This window comes from Stegodyphus dumicola, chromosome X2, assembly GCF_044657685.1.
Source record: "Stegodyphus dumicola isolate Sdum_Otavi_A_Nest chromosome X2, ASM4465768v1".
Lineage (NCBI taxonomy): Eukaryota > Metazoa > Arthropoda > Arachnida > Araneae > Eresidae > Stegodyphus > Stegodyphus dumicola.
The window spans coordinates 102,286,449-102,302,627 of NC_140781.1; the positions used below are offsets into that span (position 1 = coordinate 102,286,449).

General features: G+C 32.1%; 1 protein-coding gene across 5 annotated transcripts in view; it reads left to right on the top strand.

Moving 5' to 3' along the window:
• The window catches only part of LOC118187670 (BTB/POZ domain-containing protein 10-like), a 270,159-nt gene that overhangs the window by 159,016 nt on the left and 94,964 nt on the right, over positions 1-16,179 (top strand). The window contains exon 1 of one of the 5 annotated variants that reach the window (XM_085809834.1): positions 896-1,023. The exons of the other annotated variants lie outside the window; for them this stretch is intronic. The gene's annotated coding sequence lies outside the window, so the exon portion shown is untranslated. Of the gene's footprint in view, positions 1-895; positions 1,024-16,179 lie in introns of those variants that run through there. 5 annotated transcript variants of the gene reach the window in all.

The window sequence follows — 16,179 nt, forward strand, 5'->3', positions numbered from 1 at the left end:
AAATATTTTAATGTTTACTGACTTTTGGATCACCTTGTATATGCAGGGGGTACACTTTATTATTGCAAAAATGCATGATCCAGTAAAGGTACATAATTGCATTAACAAGAAATGCAGCTGAATTGGAGAGCAGTTCTAGAAGTGGAAGTTTCCTGGTTTGGAGTCCTGTAGCGTTAGATATTTTTAAAGGTGACAAAATTAGGGACTTAATACGATATTAGAATGTACACTAAAGACTGAGTTTGTAATATGTTTTTATAAAGTCTGTGCTTTCAGGTCATATCACAAACATAGTGTCCTCATTCACTTATATGTTGGCATGGATTGTAATTTGTTGCACTGCGTTTTTTATTTTCCTTGTTTCTCCGACGTAATTTAACTGTAGTTGCCACTTAGTATTTAAACGTCAAAAACATCATATAGTGAAAGTTATTTTCATGTGTTAGAATGTGATGTATTTAGCATATTAAAGCACTGATTTGAAGTTAAAGGGATGGCCAATCTGCGGCTCGCGAGACACATGCGGCTCTTTGAAGGATTATTTGTGGCTCTCGATAAATGTACCCGAGTTCCCTTTTCATTTTTATGTTATTATATTTAAAAAAATTATTATCGTTCCGTATGTGCTTCAAAATAACTTTTAAATTACTGACAACAAATATGAAAGATCAAGTGCAACGTCGTAACAAATTTCATTTCCATCCAAGTTAAGAATGATATGACTCATCGAAAACTGCGCGAACGAACATAAACAGTGGCGTAACAGTTCTGTTCGTCAGATTTTCTTCCCCTTCGACTGCCTCTTGAATTATGAGAAACATATGGGAGTCAAGACCAAAAAATCTTTGTCAAGGCCTTCTCCGCCCGATTGCTTTTCGGCGAATGACATCTATGTAATCGACCGACTCCAGACCGATTTTGAATTTGAAAACTTTCATTGCAACGGACAGTTAACATTGTGCTCTGGAGGAAACAATTTGTATCACTCTTGCTACAGATATAATTTGTAATCTGGAATTTTTGGTAAGTTAACTATAATTTGTTTCGTAGTATGTAACACGTGTTGTTATTGTTTTAATAACACGAAACTTGTATTTTCTTAATTTCTTTATTTATTTCCGGTTCTTTTAAAAATATGACGACAGAGAACGAAAATAAAATTTAAAAAAAAAAAAAAAAAAAAAAAAAAAAGTACGAGCAAGAAAACAGAAGTTTTAATAATGAGTGGGAGGAGCATTTCTTTTTTATTGACAATAACGGAAAAGCCTTATGTGTTATTTATAATTCTACGGTCAAAAATTATAAAGCTAGCAATTTACGTCGACATTATGAAACTAATCAACGTCAGTTTTCTAATCAGTATCCACCAAATTCCAAATTAAGATCAGATAAACTTGCTTCTTTAAAATCAAATTTAAATACACAACAGTCAATTTTGATGATTATTAGCAATCAAGCTAATAATGTGGCTGAAGCAAGTTTAGTTAACTTGGAAGATCACAATTTATACCGATTCACTGCATAATTTACCGAGAACATCTCGTTACAAAATATTTAAAATATCCTGATGTAACGAAAACAGTGTTACACATTGTAAATTACGTTCGCACCAATGCAGAAAATCATCGACAATTCGAAAATTTCCTTTAAGAGTTAAAGGACGAAGAACTTCCAAATGACATTAATTTCTTTTCCATTGTTAGATGGTTATCTAGCTACAACGTACTAAATCCATTTGTAGATTTGTTTGATCCGATAACTGCATTTCTAAAAGAAAAGGAAATAACCTATTCAGAATTAGACGATGACGAGTGGTTACAAGACATGTTTTTGACTGATGACATGGAACATTTGCAAACACCGAATTTACAATTGCAGGGGAAAGATAAAATAATATCTGACCTCTCACAGTGTGTATTTAGTTTTCAAACTTAATTACAACTTTTTCAAAAGGACAGTAAAAATAAAACATTTTGTCATTTTCCTCGAATTAAAAAAGAAGTGTTCCAATATTAAACAAGAAAACTCAACGAGTATATAAAAAAACTAGACGGAATTCCAAAATATATTTCAAGGCTTGAAATATTTCAAATCGTCTCTTGATTTGTTTCTGAATCCATTTGAAATTAACATAATTTAAGGTGAGTTTTCCATTTCCAATATAATTATGACCCAAAAAGCATCTGGAGAATTAGAATTAATAGAGATGCAAGAAGATCAAACTCTAAAGTTAAAATATAAATCGACGCCGTTTACTTAATTTTGGAAATTTGTATCAGAATCGAAGTATCCTAAATTAAAAAAGGCTGCTTGTCGAATTATTTCAATATTCAGAACAACGTACTTATTTTATTCCATTTTAAAATTCATGAAATCCAAACACCGATCAGTATTAATTAACCAGCATCTCAAAGAATTACTGAGAAGAGCTGTCACAAATTATTCACCAAATTTTAAAAATTATCAAGAGAAGTAAAATAAATGTGTTTAACTTTTATTATTTAAATTCAATACACATATTTTGCATTTATGTTTTCAATAAATATAATTTCTGTAAAAAAATTAATACCTTTTTTGCATACCTTTTAAATACGTATTTAATTGCGGCTCGCAAAAAACTTCAAATTTTGAAAAATGGCTCGGACTGTCAAGTAGCTTGGCTACCCCTTCTATATGTGATAGTGTCGTTTTGTTTTTCTGTTGTTATTATACATCTTTCTTCACTTCTCCCAATCAACTCCGAGTTTTTTTAGCGATTCTTTCGGATATCTCTTTTTAATTGGCTTTTCATTTCTTAGATTTCGTACTTTGACTATAGCTACTTGACTACTAAATAGATCGGATTTTCATCAGTTAACGTGCTATTCTATCGACTACAGACCTTGTTAGTGTAATGCCACTATTTTGAAAGCTAGGTATTCGTTAAGGTTTTCCTTAATTATAACAACCCGTAAAACTTAAATTAATCCTCTGAAATTTCCACTTATAAACATCATTATCCATAATTGGTTATGTACTTGAGAATTGTATCTTTCATTTCTTCTTCCTAAGTTTCAGATTGCTTGATGAAGGTAATGAAATTCCCATTAATTGGGCCTTTACTTCTATAAGTTTGTATCTATATGTTATTAGAGTCTTTGTAAAGTTTAGTTTTGTTTGAAGGTAATTAATGTGTTGTCATTTATGATTTCTTTTTTTGTATTCAGTTATACTTACGATGCGGGAAATTTTCTTTCTTCTTATCTCTGCATGCATTCCTTCATTGCAAAGGTTTAATTTAAAAGTGTACCCATAAATTATTGTAGGTTTAATATCAATTATTACAAGACAGGTATATTTGTTTTCAGTTAAATTGTTTTGTATCGTTCATAATAATTAAAAGAAGTTAATTTCATTAAGAGTCCATTATTCGTTATTAGATTAAGGAAGCTTTATATAACGGCTTTGTAACTTCATTTCTACAGCGAATGAGAAGAAGATTCCAATCCCTTTAATTATGGTGACCAAATAATTCTTTTCATCAGATGAAAACAGTAGCCGAGAGAAAACGCTTGAAGAATTAAGGATCTACATCAGAAAGTGTAGTATCTGATGTACTGTGTTTCTAAAACTAATTTAAATGTTTAAAACGCAATTCTAACGACAAACGACGTTTTCGATGGAAATTAGATAATGAATTTTAATTACAAATTCGAAGATTTGATTTTGCTGTATTTATTGAACGCTTAAGGTTGTTATCGTAACACTCAACAATTGTTACAACTTGAGCAGTTTAAGGTACACTTCATGGGCGTAGCCAGCTCAAATTACGGCGACTCCTATGACTATCCTCTTCTACCTATTATAGCATCTTCAAGTATATTATGTTAGTGGCAGTTATCTTAATATAAATAATAATTATATTATAAATTTTATTAATAATAAAATTATGTAACATAATTATGGATATAATGCATTTAATTATCGTATTTATAATTATTACCTTACAAACCTATTAAATGCGTAACTCTGTTTTTGTTTTTCACCTTAACCGCTTTAACCTTTATTCAAGCAATTTTAAAAGCATAATAAATAACAAAAATAAAATAATGCTTGTAAAAGTACTTTTAGTATTTTACTTTAATTTCTGACGTACACACTCGCATACATACAAAGAAATATTAAAATAATTTTGAAATTGATCTTACTTTGGTTTCATAATATAACTATAAAGATAAATAAATATATAAAATCCATATTTCTGTTCTATATAATTGTATAGTTAAGAAGTTGAATTAAATTCGTAAAAGTTGTAAATGCATCATTTATTTTGGACATAAAATTAAATTGCAAACAAAAAAAAAGGCAAACATTTTTCAGGCCTTTCATTTTGATTCGGCAATTAAAATATTTCCGAATTCCATTTTTCGTGGCTGCAAACTGGCAAATATATCAATAACTTTGTCAACTAATATTTCTTTGGTATAATGAATATGCATTAATGCCAAAGAACTTCTGTGCTTTTCTTTCGGTCTTAGTAGCTCTATTATAATTTAACCTTTTCAAAGCACTTGCGGAACGTTCACATTCGTAAGATGTCATCGGCAGTGTAGCTGCTATGTGCAAAAGCACATCAATATTTGGGAAAAAGATTTTATTCGAAGCTTTCAAAGCCAAAACTGGTGTGTCTAGGAACTTTGCTTTGGGAATAGACATAAAATGCCGTCACCAACGTTTCATCTCTTCGTTTAGAAGTTCCGGAGAGGGTAAATCATCTTTATATGTCCCCTTCAACTCATTTACAGAAATTTCATTTACATGATCAGCGCAAACTGATCGTAAACAGGGATGATGAACTCTTTTTCTAAATTTGAAATGAAAAATGAGATAGTCAAGTTCTAAATGAGATAGATGATGCTGTTATTAATGTTCAAATTCGCTTCTGGTACTGAACCGACTCTCATCCGTAAAGAGGACACGACTCCATTGATCAGTTGTCCAGTTTTTGTGCTCTCTGCACCACTGTAAACGGTGGCGTCAGTGGCCAACTTTCAACGGAAGGCAGCGTTCAGTACGGCGGGCGAATAGGCCCCCTTTGTGAAGGCGTCTGGCCACAGAAAACCGCGACACTTTTCGCTCCGTTGGCTGTACAGAGTTGCTGAGCAATGGCGCTTGCTGACTGCTGTCGGCCTCTTTTCGGCTGCAGGACGATATATCGGTCATCCCTTGCAGTTGTCGTCTTCGGGCGGCCGCCACCAACCTTTCTAACAACTGTACCTGTGGTTTGGAACGCTTTCCAAGCGCGCGAAACGACACTTTTGTTGATTCCGAACTCTGCAGCTACACTGGTGACAGTACGCCCCTCTTCCAGCTTTCCGATCATTCTTTCACGTGTGAAGTCGTCCGGGTGATTTCTTTTAGCCATATTTCACGAACTGACTCAATGGCACTTGCATCGAGTATGTTAAATTGCGTCTCCGTCCTTCCTTTTATTCTACTGTTGAGCTGCGCCCGCCGACATCACGCGTTTTGTGTACTCTCACGTCGCCTCTGACGTTTCGTTCCTGATATTTGCATACGCATGACGTTTCTACTGACTTACGTGTTCATTGTACTGATCTCCAGATCTCCTTTTCTGCAATTTCATGGCTATCTGCTAAATTTTTACATTGTTGCTTACGTTTTGCACACCAGTTTATTTCGTTGACCTAAATCATATGAGGAGACTGGATGATATGGGTTTAATGTAACGAAAAATGCAAATTTATTAGCCACCAAAATGTAAGGCACTATAAGGTACAAATAGACTTATAATTAAACTTGGGCATTTAATAATATTACACTGAAGAGTAAATATATTCATAACAGCAAAAGAAAATACTGAAAACACTGTTTAAAACTTATCTTATGATAGATTCATTTCACAATTTTTATCTCAATATAAGTAATAATATTTTTAATTTATAGCAATAATTTGAATTCAAACAAAATTGGTTTCAGGCAATGCTTTATCTGCAAGATAAAAGTTATTAGCGACTGCTAAGCTACAGAACGCGATTTTGCGCTTTTTATATTCTAGTCAATATCCTGAGGGATTTACGATTTTTCTCTTAGCAATCTTCTTTAAACGATTTATTGGAATTTGTTATTTGGATACAAAATTTAATTAATTTATCTGTATTATTCTTTGTGAAATTTGAATGCATTAAACACTGCGAGTCGTTTTTAAAACGGCAGTCTTTATTGCAGATAGTTTTGATCTGTTAAGTAAATAGTCGCCGTTCTCAGAAATATCGATCACTTTTATAGATGGACTTCCAAAGAAGATAGTCCCCATAAGAAGATTCCTTGTATTTAATTTGTATTTGAAACAGAAAATGGAACGTGTATTTCCCCCTTGATAAATAGTATTCGTATAGTGGATATATAGTTGGAAACAATAATGATATCTTACAGAAAGAAATTATTGCCTTCTATTATTTTTTATTAATTTACTTTTATGTCATTGGGATTATCATTTCAGTATAAAATTATTTTTAAACTTTTATTTTAATTCTGAGTTTATTAGTTTATGGATTAGAATTTTATGAAGGCTTCTATAACACTTTAGATATACTCCATCACATGTAAACTTTTTCATAAGCAATAAGTCAAATTACATATCAACTCGGTCTTTTAAATTGACAGAAGCAGCACTAGTTAACTTATTTACAGTTGATTCTTCAATGTAAAAATGTTAAAAAGAGGGTTTGCACTTTTTCTTCCACACTGAATCAATGATTTTAACATTTCTTAGAATTTTTAATAGATCACAAAAAATTAAACAATTCAATTCTTAGATAAAGGAGCAAGGAATATGTCACAGCATACGGATAAGTTGTAAAAGACATTTTCCTTTTACAGCTCTCTAAAATCGGTGAAGTTGAAACATTATTAGCAAATTTTAATCTAGTCATTCCTTTGTGATTAATGTTGCTTTTCGAAGAAAAACTTCAAATAAGAATTAAAATAACTACCCCTCATTAATACCATACATTCAAGAAATAATTTTGTTATAAAATTATTTCCTCTAACTGCGCAACTTGGAAGTATTAACTATCCATAGGATAAATCCATCTCTAAATAGTATAGTTAAATAAAATTAAGATTATTGCAAATGAAACTAGTGTTTCGAATACAATTTATAACTGCAGATTAAATGCAGTTTTAAGAATTTTTGAAAAATCGATGATCTACTTTATAGAATTTAAAATTGAATAATTCTCATTTTAAAATTTTAGGCCATGAATTTAAACTATTATATGATGTAAATGAACCAGGAAAAAAATTAATAATATTTTCACATTCTCGTCCGAGGGCAAAGGTGATAACCCTTTAATACTAATATTAAATTAATTTTGTTATTTTTCTGTTTTTCATTATGATCAAAACATAAAATGCGTTTGCTTTTGATAAATATATTAGAACTATAGCGTAGACCATCGCTTTTTGTAAAATAAAGCCCATGCCAATAAAATTCTTTCCATTGGAAAGGGATGTTATAGATTCATGGTTTCAGCTTGATGTCGACGATGTACATGATCTTAGAATTACATCAAATTTTTATCATTATAATTAGTATTTCATATATGCTTGCTACTGTTTGTTTAAATCAGCACAGACAAGCATACAAAGGTTATGTGTTCCCATAGACATGTCTGGGAAAGGGATGCTATCCCATTTGTGGAGGACTTTCTAAGGGAAACTGGTTTATATTTAGCTTATACATAAGGAAAATCGTAAAAGCTCGTTCAGCGTATTCTCTGATATTTAACCCATGTCGAACTATCATTGTTCAGCAACCTTATAAATTTTGCCCACTAATGGGCAATATACTTTTTTCGTTCTATTAAATTCTCTTGTTTTATACTTCCTTTTATTCAGTAATTATCTGATTATTTGTCCTAAACATAGAGGAACACAAAATAAATAAATAAATTTGAAAATTTTCATATTTTATATTAAACCCAAAGAGACTTTTTAACGTTTTCTTTGTTAGCTTTATTTATTAAATATCATGTTCTTCGCACTTAAACCGTAAAATTCAACTCAGCTGCAGTATCACAAAATAAATTAAAGACAGCGTATTTTTAGAATTTCCGATACAGTCTCGCGCTCTGGAGATATATGTTTTTTACAGTGTTGGCATTGCTCGCTTTGAAATCGTTGAGTTTGCTAATCAAAAATTCGTTCAAGTTTTACAAAATAAGAAATAGATAGTAAAACAAATTTCAAATTCAAATTTGGGCTTCCAGGTGCCCATATTTGAGTGGAGGACTACGTTATTCAAAATTTGATGCCTCTAGCTACCGCTGTCCTTTCACAGTTCGAGAAACATACATACATTGAAACAGATTCTTCATTATTTAATTTCTTTAAACATAATGCTGGTCTTTAATATTTGGTGGCAACAATTTGAAAAATGAAACTCCGTTTATAGTGAACCAACGCAAAATGCCAAAACGAAATTAATAGGCCTTCTGGGCGAATTGCCCCTTTGGGCTAATAATCAAATAAAATAAAATACGTGGCAGTTGAATGAACTATCTGCGTATTTAACAACTACCCTATTAAATAATTTTAAATAACAAGAATTTAAATTTCTAGATGGCTAAGAAAATTAAATTCATTGCATTGAAAGCATCGAAGTTGACATGCTTTCTATATTATTCAAAAAAAAGTTTAATATTTTTTCTATATTTATTGACTTAACTGAAATTCGAAATTAATGTAAAAAACAGTCACTCAAAATTATTTTACCGTGTTTCTCTTTTATATTTTTTGCAATTTTTAGATAAATATATAGTAAATCTTAAAATTAAATATCCCAAGTTAATTTTTTCTTCTCTCTTCTTTTTTTTTTTTTTTACTTATTTACTTTTAAGCATTATGCTTTCAGATGCTTGGTCCGAAATGAAAATGCTTTTTCTTCTTTAGTAACATTAAGCTTATAGCTAAAGGGAAAGGGGGACTGGATACAGAGGTCTATTCAAATCTCTAACAGAACAAAAGCTTTACGACTTGAAAGTGTCACGTAACCTTCGAAATATTTTCCCGCCGCTTCTTTGCTGAGGAAGGATTACTTTCCTTGATCTTTCTTCTAAATGGAAAATTGTAGACTTTCCTTTCATTCTCTGTTAATCACATAATTCTTTTGGGAAGCTGGAAAGTAATATTTCGAAAACTAAGTCTAACAAAAACTATTGAAAATTACTTAGGACTTTTTTTTAAGCATAGGTAGTAGTGAAGTGGGAGGGTGCCCGGGCGCCCAGGGCACTCACATCCCTGGCTACGTACCTGCACTTGTTGAATGAAACTTCGAGACGTTAGTTATTTCGTCTCGTGTTCGTTTTTTGGCAGCGAGGTATCTTTCTGCGTTAGTACTCTTGAGAATTTATTCCACATATAACGTAAATGTTTTTTTTCCCCTTTAAGAAGAAACACAAAAAGGTTTTACATTTTTTGTCCTTCTTAAAACTTCTTCGATAAAGATATATAACCGCAATTAAATTCACCGTCATAAACTACTAACATCATTTACGTTAGCTGCCGTGTAAACTCACGTATTCTTTAGGGGTTGCATCAGTGTTTTCTGCAAACATAGCTTGTGAATAAAGGATTAAATTTTGTAGTGCAGTGCACTGGAAATAGTTGCATGCATTTGATTTTAAATCTGATTTACATTCGTGTCCATAAATTAAGGATAATGCAAAATCAGGCAAAGGAAGAGTTAAAAGCAAAACAAATTTGACTTATTTGTAAAGCTTATTTATTAAACAAAAGGTAAAGAGCAAAAAAAAGATGCTATATGTTTGATATTATTAAAAAAATTAGCGATTTTTTCTCCCTGGAGCAAATTACAAAAAAAAAAAAAAAAAAAAAAAAAACCTATTTACAAAAAAAAAACCCAATATTACATGGTTGGTATGATGGTGGCTTGGCAAATGCGGTCAAGAGCAGGAGACTGACGTTAATTACGGAAGGGGAAAGTAAACGGCTGTGTCAGGGATCATAAGGGGAGATATATTTAAAAAAAAAAGTGTTTTTAGGTCTCATTCAGTATCAGTATATCAGAAATAAATGATGCACATGGTGTCAGAATGGAGACAAATTACATACGATACGAAAAGTTATATTTATTTATTTATTAACATTTCATTATTACATTGTTTTCGTTCAGGAATTTCCTTCCACCCCCCTCTGAGCAATACATACAGGTGCATGTAAGTCGGCTGAAAAGCACTGCTATAAACAAATAATCCAACCCAATTCCAGTTGAACAGCGCTTATTAATACTAATTGTTTACGGAAAGCATCCTAGTTTTTGAAAAGCTTCGTATCATCTAACATAAAATTAATTAATTAATCATCTTAAGAATGATTTTGTGTTGAATATGGCAAAACATATGAGGGTTGGCTAGGCATGATTTCATAGAGAATTTTCTAAGGAAAATGGGCTCATATTTACATACCTTAAGGAAATCCACGAAAATGCTTACACAAAGTGGTACGTTGCAGTAGGGTTCCTTCAATCCATCTGTTAAATTTGTATCTAGTTGTCAAGTGCTCCCATCTGTTAAATTTGCATCTAATTGTCAAGTGCTCAATTTTTTTGGCTAGTTTATACATTCAAAGGAAAATACAAGTTACTCACTGAACTTCGCACGTTAGTCTGAATAACCTTTAGAACAGTATATTTCTGTGACAAGGCGAGCTTTCTGACTGCACAATCTGTTTTACATTTAGCGAGCTTGTGCCGAATAAGTTTATTCGCTATTTTATGTAATTTCTGCAATATTTTGTAATTCTTTTATTTTTTTCATCTGTCATGTGTCGACCACTTTAGTTCAGTGATCCGTATTAATGTGCGCTTTTTTTAAAAAAAAAATTAAATGCTTCAAGAATAGTTAATTAGAAAAGGGCATAATTCTCTTCTTACCCTTAAATTCTTCAATAAAAAAACTGCATTTTCAGCTATAACCAAGTGAAATAATTTTCTAAATATAATTCAAAGCATGAAAAATAAGGTACATAAACAGCTTAGAAATGGAACTAGCATTGAGATTCTCTTTAAGAAATATGGTGAAACTTAACAAAAAGTCTACGAAGTGAAGTAATTCCGTAGAATATTTTCTAACTCTTTGATTAAATTGCACTCAATTATACTTTATAAACGACATGTAAATACTATTTAATGTATATGTGTGGATGTGTGTGTGTGTGTGACTCACTAGCGGCTGAGCTGTAAAGTCATTGAACTCTGGCAGGTCGATCCGGGGTTCGAATCCGGATCGACGGGGATGGCTATAATGGCGTTTTCGAGGTTTTCCCCACGTGTAACGTGCATAAGAGTCAGTTTTGCTTAGAAAGTTCTCCTCGAGACACCCTTACCCTTAGGCAAATAACCGTCGAATGCTTTGCTATAATCAAACAAACCAGACCAAACAATAGATATATAAATAAGTAGCTTAAAAAACTGCTATATTTTATGTATACTCGTTAAGTAGTATTTCAATATATATAATGATTAAAAGAAAGGAAAGGTCAGATCCTAACTGATTGTATATAATGTAATCCCTATGAAGGCCCTAACAATTCTTTCTCACTTAAAGTCGTAACCCAAAAAGAGAACAAATTAAACTTCAGATACGTATACAATACTGAATCTAATACAAAAAATACAAAATATAAAAATAAATTATATATGTACGAAACCTAACTAACTATTTATATTGATATTACGTAAATATACGTATGGTAATGAACATTGTATAATAAAGATATTTTATACCTTGTTCTATATTTGGTTCCATTTATATATACCTGTACATAGATATATATAATTTAAGGATTCCGTTTAAGGATTATAGTAGTAGTTAATACTACTACATATAAAACACAAAAGTGCATCAATAATGTATTTCTCAGTATTATTTAACTTCATTCTTAGGAATTTTCTGCAGTCTAGTTTGCGTTATTTTATTTATAACTCTCAAATAAAAACAATTATTGTTTATATTCCATTAGAAAATTAACCAAAAAGCAGCGACCACAATGTAATTGAGAAATAGTCCTTAGCCGTGAAAAGGTTGAAAGCCATTCGGTTATGACTATTATCTCACATACTCAGCTACTTCGCATACATGGAACATAGCATTCGAAATGAAAAACTCAATATTTACTACAAATTCATTCGTGTAACAAGGGCCCACCGAGCGGTAAAGTCGCTGAACACTGGTAGTTCGGTCCGAGGTTCGAATCCCGCGAACGGGCTGGCTGCATGGGCGTTTTCGTGGTTTTCCCCATGTGTAACGTGTATACGAGCCAGTTTCCCTTAGTAAGTCCTCCACGAAGGCATCCCTCCCCTTAGGCAGATAGCCCTCGAGGCTTTGCCATAATCACACACACACACACACACACATTCGTGTAACAAATATCTGTCTTTCTACACCTATGGCTTTAAAAAAAGATGTTATTTATCTTACAGTTTATTGTTAAGTAATACATTTTCATTGTACAAAATTGCATTCATTCGAAGAATTCAGTTTGTATTTTCCTCTGTATAAAACTGAATGTAGAGAAGTTAGTCTACGTAAAAAATCATCCAAATGCGTCCTTTGTGTCATAACTATTCGGTTATTGCACTGAAATGCTTATAAAGCTCCTGCGAACAATTTTACTTCTTTGCCTGTATTCCTTATATATCACTCATTGTGACGTACCATCGGTGTCATTTGGTTACTTCCTGAAATTTGCATATGATTCTTGAAGATGTGTGTAATGATTTTACAGGTGATATATTTATTTTAGAGTTAGATTTCCGCGTGACTCCGAATTATCCTTAATTTACGGACATGAGTGTAAATTGCAATGTTCTGCTGTATATTTGCAAGTGATATTGATTCAGCATAATTACGATTAGAATAAAATGCGATTTTAACAAAGAACGACTGTAGCGGAAAACAAGTACTCATAAGGAAAATTTTCTTTTCTTTTTTTTTTCCCTTTGAGACAACAAATTGTTCGAAGGCTATGTGCTAAGAGCAGGGATGCCTCGTGGAGGAGTTTCTGTGGAAAGTTGAAATCGCATCTACGCTGAACATGGGAAAAAACTCTATGCAGGCAGCTTGTTGTCCGCTATTCGAACGATAGTCGAACTACCGTTGCTTAGCAATCTTATCCATTCGACCAATAGTGGTTTCTCATAGGACAAGAATCGAGTTACAAAAAGAGGTAATTAAAATTTTTTAACTTCGTTTCTCAGATTCTGTAATAAGATCTTGCGTGATACTTTTGCATATAACTTAAGTAAAAATATTTTAGATATCATGATAATCATCAGTGATCTCTTTTGAAGGAAAAATAAAGATTATACACACACATGTGTATGTGTATAAATATTTGAAATCATAGTTCTGAAATTTGTAATGTGGCACCTTCTTAATGTTTTTCATTTTATGTCATATGGAGGAAATCATTTGATTTATTATTTATATATGCAGTTTCATTATTACCCTAAGAATAAGTTATGTTAATAGGGCTTCTCTATTTCGGATAGAAACTTAAAGTTGTTTGGTTCCTTATCTGTGTATAGTATATAGTTACGAGTATATAATTATTTCACACTGTAGCAAGTCATCAATCAATAGTATATTACTGATTAATATTATATTGTTTATGTCTTCTACTAATCTAAATTGAATTGAAAATATCTCCTAATAAGTGTTGATTATTAATATTATAAAAGTGATAATTATTAATAAAGTATAATAATATATCTTTCCTATCTTTTGTACTCTTTCATAAAAAATTATTTGTTTTTAAAATAATGTTTAAGAAGATACAATATTAGGAATTAACTCTTATAATTTAATTAATTGGTTATTTTAACTTTCTTTTTTGTCGTGTTTAGTCTTTCCTATATTATTATTACTTGTTTTTAGTGAGAATTCGTATGTTGCGCTAAATTTTTTTTTTTTTCATGAGTTTAATATGATGAGATTTTTTTGTTTGTCTTATTTAAACAGTGGTATTAAGATTAAATATTTATGTGATCAAAAATATTTCTTAATTTATTAACTTTTTTTAGAAGCAGAGGAAAGCGATTGTAGTACAAATATCATATTTTGAAATTTTAAGGATAACGAATATCTGTCATTCTTTCCTCAGTGCCACGTTGCCCACCAGCGGCCGAGCGGTACTGTCGCTGAAGCTGGTAGTTCGACCTGGGTTCGATTCTAGGCGAGAGGGCGGCTGCATGTGTGATTTTCATGGTTTCCCTCATGTGTAACGCCACTTTCCCTTAGAAAATCCTTCACGAAGGCATCCTCCCTCTTAGGTAGAAACCACTTGCGTGCTTTGCTCTAATCAAATAAACCAAATGAAAGCAAACCAGCGTTTATGTTCTTTCGCATTCGCACTGTTAATTTTTGCTTTGTATTGATAGTCTGTGCAGCAGAGGAAAAACGGTATACAGAAACGGCTGATATCCGAACAAAAAAACCTCGTAAAAAGCATTGAAACCATAAAACTGTTCAGAGTGGCTCAAAAGTATATACTTATGGGGTAATAACACTTGTAGGCGATGTAATAATTTATACACGCAACGAAAAAGGAAAAAATGGTCCCCCTATGAGATGCAACTTTTGCATCATCATATAAACATCTAAACATTTTCTAGCGTTAAAATAATTATTTTGATCGTAGAAATGTGTACAGCCTAATCTGTACGTATTTAATTTTTAAAAGAAAATGCCTAATAGCTTTCCGCAATCAGGACATTTTTAGCGTACGAATGTTATCATTGCATTGAAGCATGACGTCTTTCGTTTATCAGTTTTGCGATCTGAGAAATTGCGAATCCACAGGGGTGTTTCGAAATTTCGTATTTTTTAAGTTAAAACAGAATCAGCTAAGCGATAAAAGTGCAAGTGAAATAATATCTAAAGAATTTCTTCTTTTATCCGTACGGCATTTCTTTCCAAAACGAATTCAGTTCTCTGTTATCAAAGATTAGTTTCAGTAACGGTTAACTAAATTTTTCGACCTTTTCCTTCCATATGGATTTTCTACAAAATGCGTCATATACAGAGCACTCCATACACCCAGTATGATACCCATTTCATTTTATTTTTATGTGCCCTTTTCACAGATGGGATTCAGTGTTTCGTAATGTTAATGCACTAGGCACATAGGAATCAAGCAGGGTTATCAATTCCACGACTGATTAAACACGGCTGGATCTTAGTGATAAATTAGGGAATCATTTTGAATATCTACTTTCAAATCCCGTATGAAAATGAATGAAATCTGACATCCCATGTGCATGAAATCTGACTTAATCATCCCGAAGATTAATTCTGCAATATTAAAGTACTATTTAATCGATAGTATTGCAGCGTTTTTTGATACGCATAAAATATTTTTTCTAATTTTTTATGACTTTCATTTCTATATAGCTGTAGGGAATTAAAGAAATGAAGGGAATTAGTATGGTATAGAACAGGGATTCTCAACCAGGGGGGAAAGTTCCCCCTTGGGGGTTAATTTCATAGTTGCAGGGGGGAATACGGTCAGCCTTTTATTTAGCTGTTAAATATTTAGTTTTAGCTTGTGAATATAAAAATCTGCATTTATATAAGTTTTGCTATTTATCAATGTTTTCTGCATTTTTTATTGTTTAATTTATAAAACACGTTAAAAAATCATCTGTATCCCATATAAATGTATATATCTGTATTTCGAGTTTTTGGAAATTAAGGGAGAATCATCTATCAGTGGTGAAAAGGGTGCATGGGGCAAAAAAGGTTGAGAACCCCTGATATAGAAGATATCTTTGTTAGGATTGGATTGGATTATTCAATTATGGCAAAGCACACAAGGGCTATCTGCCTAAAGGGAGGGATGCCTTCGTGGTGTACTTTCTAAGGGAAACTGGCTCATATACACGTTACACATGGGGAAAACCACGAAAACGCCCATGCAGCCAGCCCGGTCGCGGGATTCGAACCTCGGACCGAACTACCAGTGTTCAGCGTCTTTACCGCTCGGCCGCTGGTGGGCCCTATCTTTGTTAGGATTTAAGAACGTGTGGGAAGATCTGATTTCTTGAATTTGATATTTAAAAACAAAAATGTAATTTCGGAAAGCAACTTTAATAAC